Source organism: Xenopus laevis, chromosome 9_10S (assembly GCF_017654675.1).
Source record: "Xenopus laevis strain J_2021 chromosome 9_10S, Xenopus_laevis_v10.1, whole genome shotgun sequence".
In the NCBI taxonomy this organism is placed as follows: domain Eukaryota; kingdom Metazoa; phylum Chordata; class Amphibia; order Anura; family Pipidae; genus Xenopus; species Xenopus laevis.
In genome coordinates, this window is record NC_054388.1 from 8572351 (window position 1) to 8587177 (window position 14827).

The following is a 14827-nucleotide window of genomic DNA, read 5'->3' on the forward strand; positions in this document are numbered from 1 at the left end:
TAGTTCCCTGGTTGGAATTAAAATTAAACATCAGAGCTGCAAGGCAACAGTACTAACCTGTACTCCTACTAGTGCGAGTGCCAATGGTGTAGTAAGGTGGCTGGCTGCTGCTAGCTAAGGTTTTTTAAAAAAATATTTATTTTCAAGGTGTATTATAAGATGGCAAATACTTATTCTTGGCACAGTGAGCCAGATTTAATTGCATGAGGAAACTTAATTCATGTTTTATCTCATGAAAACTCAGTGGAAGCCTATGGGAATATTTTGGAAATTTGTTTTTTAATATGCCTTTCTGTCAAACTGAATCTGGCCCTGGGACAGAATGCTCTGTTATACAGAGAGCTAGAATCTCAGCCATAAAGCAGGACAGGACTGCTGCTTACAATGGGGATCAGATAGGATATGTGCAGCCACTGGGACAGAATGCTCTGTTATACAGAGAGCTAGAATCTCAGCTGCCATAAAGCAGGACAGGACTGTTGCTTACAATGGGGATCAGATAAGATCTGTGCAGCCACTGGGATAGAATGCTCTGTTATAGAGATAGCTAGAATCTTAGCTGCCATAAAGCAGGACAGGTCTGCTGCTTACAATGGGGATCAGATAGGATCTGTGCAGCCACTGGGACAGAATGCTCTGTTATACAGATAGCTAGAATCTCAGCTGCCATAAAGCAAGGCAGGGCTGCTGCTTACAATGGGGATCAGATATGATCTGTGCAGCCACTGGGACAGAATGTTCTGTTGTACAGATAGCTAGAATCTCAGCTGCCATAAAGCAGGGCAGGACTGCTGCTTACAATGGGGATCAGATATGATCTGTGCAGCCACTGGGACAGAATGCTCTGTTGTACAGATAGCTAGAATCTCAGCTGCCATAAAGCAGGGCAGGACTGCTGCTTACAATGGGGATCAGATATGATCTGTGCAGCCACTGGGACAGAATGCTCTGTTATACAGATGGCTAGAATCTCAGCTGCCATAAAGCAGGGCAGGACTGCTGCTTACAATGGGGATCAGATAGGATCTGTGCAGCCACTGGGACAGAATGCTCTGTTATACAGATGGCTAGAATCTCAGCTGCCATAAAGCAGGACAGGACTGCTGCTTACAATGGGGATCAGATATGATCTGTGCAGCCACTGGGACAGAATGCTCTGTTATACAGATGGCTAGAATCTCAGCTGCCATAAAGCAGGACAGGACTGCTGCTTACAATGGGGATCAGATAGGATCTGTGCAGCCACTGGGACAGAATGCTCTGTTGTACAGATAGCTAGAATCTCAGCTGCCATAAAGCAGGGCAGGACTGCTGCTTCCAATGGGGATCAGATAGGATCTGTTATACAGAGAGCTAGGGGGCCAAGAGAGGGATGTGGGGGACCCTGAGGCAGCAACCTGTGGGCAAGGAAGGGTGCAGATCTAAGCCCTTGTTGTGGGTGCAACATCCCATGGCCACACATGCGTTGCTGCATAGGATATTCATCTCCATGGTGTAATCTGCAGAGTGGTTGCTAGGGTGATGAAGCCTTCACAACCAACTAGTTAACTCCAAGCCAAAATTAAAGAATGAAACAAAAGCCAAATTGTATTGGACATTTCATTGCCTATTGGTTACTAAAATGTAATTTTAAGTTGAACTACCCCATCGGAGAATGCCGGCAGAGTCACATGTGGGAGTTGTAGTTCAGCTTCATTGGGAGGAGGGTCACAGGCAGGAAGAAGAAATGCAGTCAGCAGGGGCTGCTGGGAATTGTAGTACCTCCAACAACTGTAAGCTCCCAGGTTCCACATCCCTGGGAATGGGGGGGGGGAGAGTAAAGTACAAGGATACATTCCAAAGGCAGGAGCAGCCCTGCAGTCCCTTGTGACCTGGAGTCAGTTGGTATCCACCCTCCCTTCCCCCAATATTCCTCAGCCTCCTCCTCCTCCTCCTCAGTGAACAGGAGTAGCAGCCCAGACTCCTTGTCTATAAGCTGCTTACCCAGCATGCCTCCTGGGCCAGACACAATGAGGTTCAGCTGAGGGGAAGAGCAATCCCCCAGAGTGACTCTCAGCCCTCCCCCTCCATATCTAGCTACCTCCTAAAAATAACAGCCCCTGTGTGCAAATCACCAGACTCTATTCATTGTCCTCCTCTCTGCTTGCAGGCGGCGCCGCACAGCATCCTGGGATTATTAGTTCCCACGCCCTTCTGCCGGCCTCACCCTATTGCAGCAAACAACTACATTTCCCAGGATTCCCGGCGGGAGGACGGCTATTTTTTTTTCTCACCACTCAGGGAGGGTTTTTATTTTCAACCTAGCTCCCCATTTAAATAAACAGCGAGGAAAATGGCGGAGCGCTCGGTGGGGAGATAAAGAAGCGACAGACTTACGGAAAGAGAGAGGGAGTCAAGCGGCGGCAGCAGCTATTCCCGTGAGTACAAGGCGCCCTGTTTGTTGTTCTTTCCCGGCATGCAGTGCTGTGCCTCCTCACTCTGTCCCTGGGCTGCACTGAGGTTAATGGGAAACTTTCCTGGGGAGCTGTCAGTTTTCAGAGAGAAGCTGCTCTCCACTAGGATAGTGTGTGTGTTACAGCCCCTGCCAGGGCTAAACTTCTCCCATTTCATTCATGTTAACCCCTTGTGTACTTGTCTGCTCAGTGCCTTTTGCATTAGGGTAACTCTGCCCTCTCAGTGCCCTTTCCAGTGACTCGACCCTTCACCCCCTGCCTTGTGGACTGACTCCTGCCCTGTCAGTACTTATTCATTTGGGGGGTAACTGCACCCCCTGACCACCCAGTTCCCTTCCCATAGGGGAGACTGCCCTCTGCCCTTCCAGTGCACTGCCCTGTGCTATTATTGCCCTAATTCACGTACTTACTGCCCTCGTTCCTCTACTAACTGCCCTCGTTCCTCTACTAACTGCCCTCGTTCCTCTACTTACTGCCCTCGTTCCTCTACTAACTGCCCTCGTTCCTCTACTAACTGCCCTCGTTCCTCTACTTACTGCCCTCGTTCCTCTACTAACTGCCCTCGTTCCTCTACTTACTGTCCTCGTTCCTCTACTTACTGCCCTCGTTCCTCTACTTACTGCCCTCGTTCCTCTACTTACTGCCCTCGTTCCTCTACTAACTGCCCTCGTTCCTCTACTTACTGCCCTCGTTCCTCTACTTACTGCCCTCGTTCCTCTACTTACTGCCCTCGTTCCTCTACTTACTGCCCTCGTTCCTCTACTTACTGCCCTCGTTCCTCTACTTACTGCCCTCGTTCCTCTACTAACTGCCCTCGTTCCTCTACTAACTGCCCTCGTTCCTCTACTTACTGTCCTCGTTCCTCTACTTACTGCCTTCGTTCCTCTACTTACTGCCTTCGTTCCTCTACTTACTGCCCTCGTTCCTCTACTTACTGCCTTCGTTCCTCTACTTACTGCCCTCGTTCCTCTACTTACTGCCCTCGTTCCTCTACTAACTGCCCTCGTTCCTCTACTAACTGCCCTCGTTCCTCTACTTACTGTCCTCGTTCCTCTACTTACTGCCCTCGTTCCTCTACTTACTGCCCTCGTTCCTCTACTTACTGCCCTCGTTCCTCTACTAACTGCCCTCGTTCCTCTACTAACTGCCCTCGTTCCTCTACTTACTGTCCTCGTTCCTCTACTTACTGTCTTCGTTCCTCTACTTACTGCCTTCGTTCCTCTACTTACTGCCCTCGTTCCTCTACTTACTGCCCTCGTTCCTCTACTTACTGCCTTCGTTCCTCTACTTACTGCCTTTGTCCCTCTACTTACTGCCCTCGTCCCTCTACTTACTGCCCTCGTTCCTCTACTTACTGCCCTCGTTCCTCTACTTACTGCCCTCGTTCCTCTACTTACTGCCCTCGTTCCTCTACTTACTGCCCTCGTTCCTCTACTTACTGCCCTCGTTCCTCTACTTACTGCCCTCGTTCCTCTACTTACTGCCCTCGTTCCTCTACTTACTGCCCTCGTTCCTCTACTAACTGCCCTCGTTCCTCTACTTACTGCCCTCTTCAGTGGGGTGACTACATTGTAACCTTCTGTGCCCTGTTCGGTGGGGTTAGCTGCCTTCTTAGTGCCCTTTTTCTTTTGGCCTCTCAGTGCCCTGTGGCTCACCTCACCCCTGTGTTCCCCGTATAAAGGGGATTATGTATTAACCTCTTCCACCCTGACAATTCCTTCCCTGATCCCCACCCTGTGACTGATCAGGATATTATCTGCCCACTCCTCAGAGATGAGCCTTGTGGCAGATCTTTTCATGTCATCAGCCCCCCATCCAGCTTCCAGGATCATGTCTGTTCCCTGACCCCTCCTTCGGTCCCCCCCATGTAGCCTTAATGCAATGCTAGGAATGTCCCTCTTATAAGTAGATTTTACCTTTCCATGGGAAATGTCAGCTCTGCGCCCCTTCCTGTCTCACCACCAGACACACTATATATATATTTTAGTGATACAAGTTCATTGTATTGTATGCTGCTTCCTCTAACTTTGGGGAACTGGCCTATGTTGCTTTACACTGAGTTAGTCTCCAGTTATTTGTTTGTGTGTGCGCTACCTGTAATGTACCTATAATGTAACACCTTATGGATGGCCATAGACGCACAGATAATATCATAAAATCATTTTTTGTATGATATGCGGTGCATGTATGGTGGGGAAAAAAGCCGACTGTTATCAGCAGAAGACTTGGATATTGGTCGTCTCACCGGGCTGGACGGAAAATTTTGATCGGGTGCCTTTGTCGGGACCCAAACATTGGCCATTGTTAGTGCTGAATCGTCAGATACAAGTAGAATTCTATTGTTTCTGTCTGTATATCTGACCATTCAGCTCTACACGTGTGTATTGAAAAGAACAATCTTTCTTGGAAACATCTTTTCCAAGAAAGATCATAATTGTTCAGTCTATGCCAAACTAGCAAGTGGTGACATTGTCCAACTACTGGCCACTGCTGATGTGCGTTCTGGTTCCATCTAATTTCCATGTTTGTTTCCCTCTGGGTACAGACAAATATCTTGATACACTGTGTGCTATAGGTACCTGATTGTGTATATGCAGAATTTACCCCCCAGTCCTGTTTTTTATTTCATTCTTTTTACTTCTGATATTGCTATCATGTCCTGTTAATATCCGCTGGAATTTTTAACCTCAGCGATGATTTGGCTAAAAAAAGCACTACTGTATTTAATTTTTAATTTAATTTAAACCAGCGCCACGTCCAAACAATGTATAATTTGTGTACAATGTTTTTATTCTTCATTGTAATTTAATTATCCTCCAGTTTTCTACCTAGCAGCATATTGCTAGCCTATTTGTCACTGACACAATGAATGTGTTTTTTTTTTTTTTCTTCCCTCGTAACCTGTTTAGTGCTGGATGGAGCATTGTCTGTCTGAGATGTGGTGGGGGGTTTGCATTGAATACAGGGGGAAGGTATTGTCGCTGCAGTGCTCTGACATTGCTCCCAAATCCTTATCCAGCAGCGTAGGGCTATTGGCCTTTGCTTTTGGCAATTAGCAGGGTGTCAGAAGTGGTCACCCCTGCCTCAGCCAAAAGAGCAAGGCTTTAAAGTGATCCTCGCACAGCTTGAAAACAGTTAGTAATGCTCGCGCTGCTGCAGCCTGACGCTGGGCTGATCACTTTAAGCAGAGGTTAAAGTAGCCTTGTAGAATTGCTGCATCCTCCATGATCCCACTTTAAGCGGATGTTCCCCTTCAAACATGTTTTTCAGTTCAGATGGTTCACCAGAAAGAGAGACTTTTTTTTTTTTTCCCAATCATTTTGTCATAAACTTTAACCTTTCAATTTTGGGAAGACGGTAAAAAATAAAAGATGGAAAGCAAAGGCTTTGTTTATGGCGACCGATACTGAAAAAAGTGTTTGGAACCCCCGAAGGGATTGAAGTTCCTTTTTACAAACAAGTTCTTGGCAAAATGAATCCATTGTGGATTTCTCTCTCTCTCTCCCCCCTCCGTGCTAAAGTCTTTGTACAAGCACGTTTGGAAATCGCACAAGAAACCTGTTTTCTTTTCTCCCTGTGCACTCACTTGAAATGCAAACAAGCCCCCATGCCTCCGAATACCCTTTTTCATTCTCACACTGCTGAGGGGTCTTGGATCTCATGCAAGCACGCTCTCGATTCACAAGCTCCTCGTTAACAAGAGATCCAAGCAAAGGCTTTATTTGGCTTTCTCATTACCTGAACAATATCCCTTAGCCGTGTCGCCAGCAGAGAAGGGGACACTACGATTGTGTTCATTGTTTGTGTAAGATGAACCCTTTTAGCGAGCCGAATGTCACCGGTCTCTTCACTCACCCAAGGCTGTGTCTCGGTTATCCTTGTTGCTATGGACCCAAAATTCTAGAGAGAGGTTATGTGCTGTATCACTCCTGCTGGAGGAGTGATATTCAGTCCTGTATTACTGAGAGCCTCTCCAGAAATTTAACAAGACTCTACGCTGGAGGAAAATGGGTTCACAAAAAGAGACTGCCAGAATATATTCTGCAGTCTTGAGACAGTTCATTAAATTTCATATGGGCTAATTAGCATTATCTCATTTATTGTCATTAGCAGCGTAACTAGACTATTGGGCTGCACAGTCTGGCAGCGAGTTGGTTAATGAAGGAATGTAAAAATCGGAATTGTGGAAAGGCATGTTGGAACATCTAAGTCTCCAAAGATGCCCCAGTAGCTCCCCATCTTCTTTTCTGCTGATTCACTGCACATGCTCTGTGCTGCTGTCACTTACTGAGCTTAGGAACCCACTCACAATATACAGTACACATAGAATAGAAATGTCACAATATAAGGCTGATTAGTAATTAGTATAGATAATTACTACATGGCAGCACAGAAACCAGTGCAATTAGCATCAGAATTTAATAATCAGCAAACCTGTAGCATCAGCTTATATTACAGCCAGGGAAGCTGATTTTCTGCTGGATAATTAGTGACGAGCCCTAAGCTTAGCTTCTCAACAGCCAATCAGAGCCCACTGAGCATGTGAGTGTCACAGACACTTTCCAAGATGGTGACCCCCTGTGACAAGTTTGAAGTCCTGGATCATTGCTGCTATTGACAAGCTGAAACTTTAGCCTCGTGCAATAAGTTCAGTATATAAAATATGCCATTTCTAGCCACATTCATTTTTAGGGTTAAGTTCTCCTTTAAATCGCTAACTACTTTCTATTTGTGACCGTTTTTCTAATATTGAAATGTAAAGTTTAATTTGTCCCTTTCTAAAGCAGTTGTGGGAAAACGGTTCACCGACTCTGTAACTGTTTTAAATTGACAAATTTAGTTGATGCGTTCGTTATCTTTGTCCCTGCTGAACAGAATCCCACGAGTTTCATTAAAGGCCACAGAATTGATACAATAGTTGCTAATAAACAGATACTGCCGAGAAATGTATAGACTAAATGTAGCAAATTGTAACGGTTCTGAATGCTCCTGGATCACTGAGTTGCCAGATTGAAACACTATTGTGTGCCCAGAGCATTCCATCTCTGTATAATTGTATTTATTAATAGAGACAGGAACAATAAACGTTGAAATTACATTTTGGGAATACAATAAATTATACCAACCAAACTGAAAAACTGTTTGGAAGGTGAACAACCCCTATAGGGTTAGGGCAGATTCGGAGAGATTAGCCTCCCCGATTACAAATCTCCTCTAACTCCCTCCCGCCGCCTCACGAGGAAACTTTGTGCGACTTCGGAAAACAAAGTGCCGCAAGTGCCATCCCGCTGGTGGTTTGGGGAGATTGACGCCCCGAAGAAGAGGCGATTTGTCACCGTGGCAACTAATCTGCCCGTGTGCTTTTACCCTTGAACAGTGATGGACATTTTGCTGTTAAAGGAGAACTAAACCCTAAAGTTAAAAAACCCCTACCCTACATAGACCTCCTTTCCTCCTAGCCCCCCCCCTCCCCCAGCCTAGCAGGTCCGTGCAGATTCTGTCCAGCGCAGTTCACAGACGCCATCTTCTTCTCTTCGGAATGAGACCAGAGTATCGGCGCATGCGCAGTTGGAGCAATTTTCTGTTTCGTGACAACTGCACTTTCGCCAAAACGCACGAAAATTGCAGAATCGCCGGTCTCATGAACTCCACTGGACAGAATCTGCACGGAGGGGTAAGTAAAGACTTAGGGGCATTTGCTTGGAGGGGGGTCTTTGTAGGGTAGGGTTTTTTAACTTTAGGGTTTAGTTCTCCTTTAATAAATAAAAGCTCCCGACTCAGTCCCTTCAATCCGTGTAGGCTGTGTATCAAGCACGGGTCCCTTCTGGCTGACTGATAGTAGATATGTTTTGGGCAGACACATGGATACCTTCAGGTGTAGGTCTCAGTGGTTCGTTGATGCAGAGCTTTTGCTATAGATCTTCATTGGATCAGTGTTTCTAATCCAGTTGTTGGTCCCTGGCTATCCTAGAGGTGGCCAAATTAGGCTCACTCATTTGGGAGCATTGCCAGATCTCGGTGTATAGGCTGATTCAGCTGCAGGTTGATGCAACGTTTTGATGGTCTCTTCCATCAGACAGATGCCTGTTTTAGTGATGTTCATGGTTTCTTTCTCAACCTAACTTTTTTTTCCTCTCCAGACAACCTAGCCATGCTTTCAGTAGAGCTTTGCAATTGCTGACTCATGCTGGAATCAGCCACTTAGAGTACTTGAAACTGGTCAGTGACTCACAGCATGCTTGTGTGGTTTACACAGGCGGACAAAAATGTTGGGCGGATGAATTCACAAATCATTTAATACAGGTATGGAATCATTTAGCCTGGAAACCATTATCCAAAAAGCCCTGTATTACAGAAAGTCCGTCTGCCATAGACTCCACTTTATCCAAATAATTTACATTTTTAATTTCCTTTTTCACTGTAATAATAAACCGTACCTTGTACTTGATCCCAACTGAGATATAATTAATCCTTATTGGAAGCAAAACCAGCCTATTGGGGTTGTTTAATGTTTACATGATTTTCAAGTAGCTGTTAAGAAGATCCAAATATTGGAAAGATCCATTATCTGGAAAACCCCAGGTCCCGAGCTTTCTGGATAACAGGTTCCATACCTGTATATAAACTGCTGTAAGAAAAAAAAAAAGTTTTTGTTCCCTTCTTGTGTTTACCTTTTAAAGGTCCCCTTTAAGGGTCATGGCACACATCAGATTCTGGGAGATTAGTTGCCCGGCGACAAATCTGCTCTTCTTCGGAGTGACTTATCTCCCAGAACTGCGTCCCGCCAGCTAGATTTTTCTTCTGATTCTTTCTGGCTTTCAAATGGGGGTCACTGACCCCTTCTAAAAACAAATGCTCTGTAAAGTTACAAATGTTTTGTTATTGCTACTTTTTATTACTCATCTTTCTATTCAGGCCTACTATTCATGTTCCAGTCTCCATTTAAATCAGTGCCTGGTTGCTAGGATAATTTGGACCCTAGCAACCAGATTGCTGAAATTGTAAACTGTAGAGCTGCTGAATTAAAAGGGAAATAACTAAAAAAAACATAAATAAATAATAATAAAAAATGAAAACCAATTGCAAATTGTCTCAGAATATCACTCTCTACATCATACTTAAAGTTAGTTTAAAGGTAAACAACAACTGAACATGGCGGTCTTGTGGTTTCTAAGTACAAATGATATTTTTTGGTCTGTAGCTGACGGAGGCCGAGCCTTCCGGTGTGGTGATGGAGCTGAGTTTAGCGTTGCCATTTATAAAGTATGTGGAGAAGCCTCAAAATTCCTCATTCGTAGTCTCAAGAAGCGACGCTAAATGGGTCTGAAAATATAGCCCTTTGTATGGTGCCATCAGAAAACATTGAGCAGCAATTCTCGCTCATTTATGAAACCAGGAAGCAGTTGATTGGCTTGCAAGTCACTTTGTCACCCCATTATTTGCTTCCCAGATTTTGGGGCTGGCCCTTTTAAAAGGTTGATGGGAAAGCTAGCTAGTTGGTATTTGGTTATTTGGTGATCAGTATACCCGTTTAAAGGGAACTAAGCCCTAAAAATGAATATGGCTTGAAATGGCATATTTTCTATAGTGAACTTATTGCACGAGGCTAAAGTTTGAGCTTGTCAATAGCAGCAATGATCCAGGACTTCAAACTTGTCACAGGGGGTCACCATCTTGGAAAGTGTCTGTGACACTCACATGCTCAGTGGGCTCTGATTGGCTGTTGAGAAGCTAAGCTTAGGGCTCGTCACTAATTATCCAGCAGAAAATGAGCTTCCCTGGCTGTAATATAAGCTGATGCTACAGGTTTGCTGATTATTAAATTCTGATGCTAATTGCTGTTTCTGTGCTGCCATGTAGTAATTATCTATACTAATTACTAATCAGCCTTATATTGTGACATTTCTATTCTATGTGTACTTTATATTGTGAGTGGCTCCCTAAGCTCAGTAAGTGACAGCAGCACAGAGCATGTGCAGCGAATCAGCAGAAAAGAAGATGGGGAGCTACTGGGGCATCTTTGGAGACACAGATCTTTACTGCTAAAGGGCTGTGGTTGCCTTGGGCTGGTACAGAAGCACAAAACATCATGTACAACATTTCTAGCTACTTCTTTAGTTAGGCTTTAGTTTTTAAGTAGGCAGTATACTGAAATCTGTAGCATTATGAGTAAAATATTTTCAGTATTGAGCAAATAATGAGCCACAAAAAGTGAGATTTTGGCACTGACAGATTAATCAATCTCTCCATTTAGAGTAGGGATGCACCGATCCAGGATTTGGTTCGTGATTCGGCCAGGAGTCGGCCTTTTTCAGCAGGATTCGGATTCGGCCGAATCCTTCTGCCCGGCCGAACCGAATCCTAATTTGCATATGCAAACTAGGGACGGGGAGGGAAATCAAAGTAAAAAATGTATTCCCCTTCCCACCCCTATTCAGCCGAATTCGGTATTCAGCCGAATCTTTAGCGAAGGATTCAGGGCTTCGGCCGAATCCAAAATAGTGGATTCGGTGCATCCCTAGTTTAGAGAGCGTCCGACTATCATCCTGATGTCATTACACCCATAAGCATTGCTTGGCCTAATGTTTTGGGGTGCTGGGGGGCAGCACGGATACCAAGGCTCATATAGAGATTGTTTGAGCTACGTGAAATAATAATGCACGTGTTCCTGGGACTTGCCCAGCCTTGCACTGGCTTTTCTTTGAGCGTGATTACAAAATACCAGTAAGCTGATGAAATGTACAGTTTAATGTTTGAAGTGTTCAAGGCTGATGGCTCTGAGTTAGTAGAATATTTTGTGCATGGGTTAATGTGCCGCGGTTGGGTTCACTTGGAGCACTATTGCAGTATTGCAGGGGACTAGACATGACATGCAATAGGGATTACCGGTGCTGTTTGATTGAGGAGTGGCAGTCAGAAGCCACTTGAAAAGTAGTATTTTATTTTTTTTGCTCCATTTCAGTGGGCCCACTAATAGCCTTTCATCTATTGGCACCGACTGAAACAAGTTTGGCCCTTATTAATGCTGATTCAGCTACCAACTGACTTGAGTAGTGTCCTTCAAATCTTTGACTTTTAATTAAAGGACATGTCAACTCTAAAAATAACAAGAGCATAATTCTTTGCAATATATGTTTATCACAATTTTTTTTAATTTTAAGTTATTTGTATTGCTATTGAAAGCAGTGTTACTGTCCCTTTCTATTCTTTGCCCTGGTGGCTCTGGCTTTTGAAACAATGTAACACTAGTCAACTGACCAGTCTTTCTTTAAGAGACTGGATTTTGCAACATTGTTTAAAAATGAAACCAGCATTTAAAGGGATATACGGTCATGAGAAAACATGACTTTTTCCCAAAATGCATCAGTTAATAGTACTGCTCCAGTAGACTTCTGCACTGAAATCCGCTTTTTAAAATAACTGGTTTTTTTTTTTTATATTTAATTTTGAAACCTGACATGGAGCTAGACATATTGTCAGTTTCTCAAGTGCCCCCAGTCATGTGACTTGTGCCCTGATAAACATCAGTCACTCTGTACGCTGCACTAGAAATTGGAGTGATATCGTCCCCCTTCCTTTCTCCTCTCCCCAGCAACAGAACAATGGGAAGGTAACCAGATAGCAGCTCCCTAACACAAGATAACAGCTGCCTGGTAGATCCAAGAACAGCACTCAATAGTAAAATCCAGGTCCCACTGAGACACATTCAGTTACATTGAGTAGGAGAAACAAGAGCCTGCCAGAAAGCAGTTCCATCCTAAAGTGCTGGCTCTTTCTGAAATCACATGACCAGTCAAAATGACCTGAGATGCACCTACACACCAGTATTACAACTACAATAAAAGCCACTTGTTGGGTTAGGAATAAAATTTTATATAGTATTTATATATGTAGAGAGAATTATTTTCAGTGTAAACCGTGTCATTTGGGAATAAAAACTACACCATAAAAATCATGACGGAATCCCTTTAAGCAAATGCTGCTTTCAATAGCACTTACACTTAATAATACACATCTTTTAAAGCACTGACTATTTTTTAATAAATTCATGTTGGAAAGTTGCTTATGATTTTTTTTTGTGTATTAGGCAAAAAAATATTTTTTGGGTTGATGTCCTTTTAATTTAGCAATAAACTGGCCAAGTTCATTGCAGTGAACATGCTTTAGAACCAATCAAACACAAACCATAGTACGTTTACTATTCAGTTTTTCTGTTGGACCACTTATCGGAGTGTATATAGGAGCTATATTAATTTTTCTGTGCCGTCTAGAGAGAAATAAAAATTCTATCCATCAAAGACGACGGGGTGAAATTTGGGGCATCAAAAACTATCCTTGCAGGTGCCATGTTTTTGGTTACTCGCCTGTTTATTTTTAAGGCCCTTGTCTGGACGGCTCACCTTCTGTATTGCACATCAGGCTAAATGCCCATCAACGAAAAGATGTGACCGCGATCCGGCGGGATTTTTTAACCTACCCGACTGGTATCTTTTGGCCAGATATCGATTGGGGAAGCTCGTCGGGTGGCCGAACACATGGAACAATAAGCTGCTGACTCGGTCTGTCGGAGGCTTTTATCGGCCCGTGTATGGGGGCCTTGAAGGAGAATTCAACCCATTTGTACAAAAACAAATGGGTTGATGGGAAATGGCCCATACTTTATACTCACCCCTCAGCGCAGATTCTTCCAGCGGAGTTCCACGCATCCATCTTCCAGGTCCTCTGTAATCTTATTGGAAGATCTGCAATTTCCATGTAATTCCGTGCATGCGCAGTTGTCGCAATCTGCTCCAACAGCACATGTGCCGACATACAAATCTTTTGGCTCGGACTGGCCCGACGGGCGACCTGGAAAAAACCCGGTGGGCCCCGTCGGCCCAGATCCACTCCCTGAGCTTCCTTTTCCTGGGCTGGAGACTGTCCCAACAGTTTACACGCATGTGCATATGCACGACACTGGGCGGCGTACGCAGGGGGGGGTCGTGGCTCCCCAATCCGACCTTGCCGATCTTCCAGTCCGCTTACCGAGGACCCGGAAGATGGATGCGTGGAACTCCGCTGGCAGAATCTGCGCCGAGGGGTAAGTATAAAGTATGGGGCATATCCCTGGGGGAGGAGATAGGGAGGTCTACCTGGCTTGGGGTGAACTAGTTTTTTTACAAATGGGTTGAGTTGTCCTTTAAGACTTGTTGGATTTAAAGGAATAGTAACACCAAAAAATAAGTGTTTTAGGGTAAGGCCAGACGAGGAGATTCGGGGAGATTTTGTCGCCTGTCGACTTATCGCCACGTCTTTTGCGCGACTATCTCCCCGAACTGCCTCAGCGTTTTTTCGCCATAGGCTACAGCGAAAAATCGCCTGCGCTAATGCACACGCGGCGATGCGTTTTCAATAGTCGCCCGAAGTTGCCTCACAAAAGACGTGGCGATAAGTCGCCAGGCGACAAAATCTCCTCGTCTGGCCTTACCCTTAAAGTAATGCATATATCATGTACTGTTGCCCTGCACTGGTTAAAAAATCAGTTTTACCAGTGCAGGGCAACACTCCATTATATTTTTATTACTTTAAAACACTGTAATTTTTTGATGTTCCTGTTACTTTAATTTGCGTTCTAACTGGAGGTTTAAATGGGTGATGGTGTCGTGACGGTGCTCCCATGCATTCAGTCACAGAATATTCTTCTACTTGAGCGTGTGCTATCAATTACCTCCCTGCGCAGAAGATTAATGGGAGATAACCAGATTTGCTTTGCGATACATTCGAACAACTCCAGCCATTTACATATTAAAGAGCACAGCTGTAATTTTCTCTTGATAAATTTGCTCTCTTTGTGTTTTCAAGTGGATGCTATTTAGATTTCCCAGTCTCAGCAGGCTCGCTTGTTGGAGGATGAGAGCGTTACAAGGAGAATGGCACATGGACGATTCTCTCATCCTGCTTTGTAAGATAAACCGCAGCTTAATATCTGCGTTGTTACCTTAATTTGCAAACACTGATTCTGCAATCAAATGTTAGAAATTCCCTATAACAATATAGCATAATATAAGGTTGTTCAAAATAACTGTGCCAGCTACTGTCAAAGGACTCTGACTCGAGTATTATAAGGGATAAGGATATTAGGAGTCACTGAGGGGTTGTTCTGTGACCATATAAAGGCACAAGGCTGCAGGCTGAGTTATACAGGGAACTCTGAGTATCATTCATGTATTATAAGGGATAATGTACCCCCTACTGTAAATGATAAGGATATTAGAAGTCACTGAGGGGTTGTTCTGTGACCATATAAAGGCACAAGGCTGCAGGCTGAGTTATACAGGGAACTCGGAGTATCACTCATGTATTATAAGGGATAATATACCCCCTACTGTATATGA

The 14827-nt window shown here is 44.3% G+C and overlaps 1 protein-coding gene across 4 annotated transcripts in view; it reads left to right on the forward strand.

Annotated features, from left to right (window-relative positions):
• Nucleotides 1–1956: 1956 nt before the first annotated feature.
• ncoa3.S (nuclear receptor coactivator 3 S homeolog) overlaps nucleotides 1957–14827 on the forward strand; it is a 92539-nt gene continuing 79668 nt past the window's right edge. For all 4 annotated transcript variants that reach the window (XM_018237322.2, XM_041577686.1, XM_018237320.2 and 1 more), the window contains exon 1: nucleotides 1957–2417. The gene's annotated coding sequence lies outside the window, so the exon portion shown is untranslated. The remainder of the gene's footprint in view (nucleotides 2418–14827) is intronic.